The sequence below is a fragment of the Takifugu flavidus genome, unplaced genomic scaffold (genome assembly GCF_003711565.1).
Source record: "Takifugu flavidus isolate HTHZ2018 unplaced genomic scaffold, ASM371156v2 ctg427, whole genome shotgun sequence".
In the NCBI taxonomy this organism is placed as follows: Eukaryota; Metazoa; Chordata; class Actinopteri; order Tetraodontiformes; family Tetraodontidae; genus Takifugu; species Takifugu flavidus.
The window spans coordinates 12,241-15,836 of NW_026622046.1; the positions used below are offsets into that span (position 1 = coordinate 12,241).

General features: G+C 51.9%; 1 long non-coding RNA gene across 1 annotated transcript; it reads right to left on the bottom strand.

The window, feature by feature from the left end:
* Positions 1-255: 255 nt before the first annotated feature.
* Positions 256-948, bottom strand: LOC130520565 (uncharacterized). The gene is made up of 3 exons (XR_008948925.1): positions 826-948; positions 497-551; positions 256-399 (listed from the first exon to the last, which is right to left on the bottom strand). It is a non-coding gene; the product is annotated as an uncharacterized LOC130520565 (long non-coding RNA).
* Between the last annotated feature and the right edge of the window lie 2,648 nt (positions 949-3,596).

A 3,596-nucleotide genomic window follows, 5' to 3' on the forward strand; every position in this document is an offset into this window, starting at 1 on the left:
GTTCATTTGAAAGACTGACTCACTGCATCACCCATCTGGACTGAAGGACACAATAGCCACTTTTGCTAACCCTTTTGCCAGGTCACATTCAGCTCCTGTCTGAGTCCTCTAAATGAGCCTGGGTCCATGCGTTGACCATCAGGATTCAGCATTTGTTCTTTATTTTTGAATCTGCTAGTATATGATCAGATGAAGACCAGACGATGATGCAACTGTTTATTTATAGCTGTCAATCAAACAAATCATCATCAGCTTCAAAATCACCATGGCAACAACAGAAGTAAAGCTTGATAGATTCACTGGTAGAAGGCATCAAACTGCTGCTGGTGATGATGATGATGAGATGATAGAAGACTTGTTTCAGCTGTGTTGTAATCTGTTGTCATGACAACTCAGCTGCTGGATAACATGAAGTTTGGGAGAGCATCAAATATTCATGTTAGAGTGAACAAAACAGATGAACTTAATAAACTGAAAGACAAAAGTAAAGTCCAACCTTTGACAGCTGTCATGGAGAGAAAACCTTCATCCACATACTGGCGGGCAGAGTTCTGAAGAAAAGGGTATCACACGTCAGTCAGGTGCTTCTAAATGCTTCTGATTAAACCTTTAATCATGTTGTTGTGTTCTTGTCTGTGACTCAGGAGATCATCTGATTTAAAGACTGTCTGTGTCAAATATATGGACATTCTCCAGATGAAAAGAGAAAAGAAAGTAAATGTGCGTCCCCTGGAAACTGTCTGACCTGGTCCTCTTCTACTGCCCCTGCTGACGAGCAGCAAATAGAGCTGAGAGACACTTTTCTCTCTGAGGCTTCTGACTTACCGCTGGCCTCTCCAGATTCATCAACTGGATGATCATTTGTCCCCTCCACATGATGAAGATCGCTGGCTTCAGCTTCATCTGCACAACACATTCAGAGGGGAGATTTTCTTCATCCTGGCACATTTGAATCCCTCTGAATTCTTCTAGACTGAGGATTAAAGGAAGCTTTCTTTACCCAGTGGCAGACTAGAGGTCTGACAGACAGCTGAATCAGGTGGGTGGGTGGCTGGCTGGCTGACTGGAGGTCTGACAGACAGCTGAATCAGGTGGGTGGCTGGCTGGCTGGCTGGCTGCTGGCTGGCTGGCTGGCTGACAGGAGGTCTGACAGACAGCTGAATCAGGTGGGTGGCTGGCTGGCTGACTGACTGGCTGGCTGGCTGGCTGGAGGTCTGACAGACAGCTGAATCAGGTGGCTGGCTGGCTGGCTGGCTGGCTGGCTGACTGACTGACTGGAGGTCTGACAGACAGCACTCAGCAAGAGGAAGAAGACAAGCTTCATGGTTCTGAGGGACAGGAAGCAGACAGACAGCTGAATCAGGTGGCTGACTGGCTGACTGGCTGGCTGGCTGACGGATTGACTGGCTGGCTGGCTGATGGATTGACTGACTGACTGGCTGGCTGGCTGACTGACTGGCTGGCTGGCTGACTGACTGACTGACTGACTGACTGACGGACTGACGGACTGACTGACTGACTGCAGAGTCCGCATTACTGCGGACAACCGCACCATCCACCTGTCGATCTCCTGCTCCATTCTTCCCTCACTCGTGAACAAGACCCCAAGGTATTTGAACGCCTCCACTTGGGGCAGGATCTCCTCCTTGACCCGGAGAAGACACTCCACCTTATTCCGTTTGAAAACCATGGCCTCGGATTTGGAGGAGCTGATTTTCATCCCAGCCGCTTCACAAACCGATCCAGTGATCATTGGAGGTCACGGGCCGATGACGCCAACAGGACCACATCATCTGCAAAGAGCAAAGACGCGATCCTGAGGTCACCAAGCCGGACCCCCTCAACACCATGACTGCACCTAGAAATTCTGTCCATAAAAGTTATGAACAGAATCACTGACAAAGGGCAGCCATGGCGGAGACCAACCCTCACCGGAAACAAGTTCGACTTACTGCCAGCAATGTGGACCAAACTCTGACACCGATCGTACAGGGAGCAGACGGTATGTATCAGGGGGCCCGGCACCCCATACTCTCTTGAAGGACCCATAGGACCCCCCGAGGGACACGGTCGAACGCCTTCTCCAAGTCCACAAAAATACATGTGGACTGGTTGGGCAAACTCCCATGCACCCTCAAAGACCCTGCTGAGGGTGTAGAGCTGGTTCACTGTTCCATGCCCAGGACGAAAACCACATTGCTCCTCCTGAATCCGAAGTTCGACTATCTGGCGGACCCTCCTCTCCAGTACCCCTGAATAGACCTTACCAGGGAGGCTGAGGAGTGTGATCCCCCTATAGTTGGACACACACCCTCCGGTCCCCCTTCTTAAAAAGAGGGACTACCACTCCGGTCTGCCAATCCAGCGGCACCGTCCCCGATGTCCACGCGATGTTGCAGAGTCGAGTCAACCATGACAGCCCTACAACATCCAGAGCCTTAAGGAACTCTGGGCGGATCTCATCCACCCCTGGGGCCTTGCCACCGAGGAGTTTTTTGACTACCTCGGCAACTTCAGCCCCGGAGATACGTGAGTCTGTTCCCAGGTCCACAGGCCCTGCTTCCTCGTCCTGACCCTTTGAAGCCTGAGGCCCGTAGTCGGTGATCTGCCTCAGGCCTCTCCACACAGAAGCAGAGTCGTTAGCAGTAAACTGCTGCTGAAGTTTCTCCGAATACACAGATTTAGCTCTCCTCAGTTCCTTGCTAAACCGGTATTTGGCCTCTCTGTAGCAGTCTCTGTCTCCACTTTTCAGCGCTGCTTCCTTTTCTTTCCTGATCTGTCTGAGTTTCGGTGTGAACCAGGGCTTGTCATTGGAATAACTCACCCTAGTGCGCGTTGGTAGAATGCGCTCCTCACAAAAGTGGATATATGAGGTCACAGTGTCCGTGTACTCATCCAGATCATGTGTGGCCCCTTTAAACATGTCCCAGTCAGTTGTGTCCAAGCACGTGCGCAGCTCCTCCACAGCCTCACTGGTCCATCTCTTCGTGGTGCTCACGGATGGCTTTGTTAGTTTCTCCCCAGAGAGCGCCAGGAACAGCTGGAATCCCCCGAGGAGGAACAGCTGGAACCCCCCGAGGAGGAGCAGCTGGAATCCCCCGAGGAGGAGCAGCTGGAATCCCCCGAGGAGGAGCGCGCTGTCCGGTGTCTCTTTCCTGAACCAGGTTTCAGTGAAGCAGAGAACACACGAGGTGGAGAAATCTTTAATCCGCATCAGCAACTTCAGCTCGTCCATTTTGTTACAAAGTGAGTTGGCGTTGGACAGAAAGATCCCAGGCAGCGCCGTGCGCGAGCCTCTCCTGCGTAGTCTCGCCAGGGCACCGGCCCGTCTTCCTCTCCTCCGCCGTCTCACCTTTTGGGCAAAAAAGTGGACCAGGTCGGCTGCAGGAGCCAGAAAAACTGAAGTAAGTCCGTGGGGGTGAGAGTCCTGATGTTTAGTAGCTCTTCACGGGTGTAAGAGCAGGCAGACACACAATTAACAAACAAAAATAGACAAACAAGAACGCAGCAAGACACCAAGGCGACCGCTCTGGGCGCCATTTTAGATCTCTCCAGGAGTCCGAGAACTTGGAGGCGCTCATCGGTCTGGTGACTCG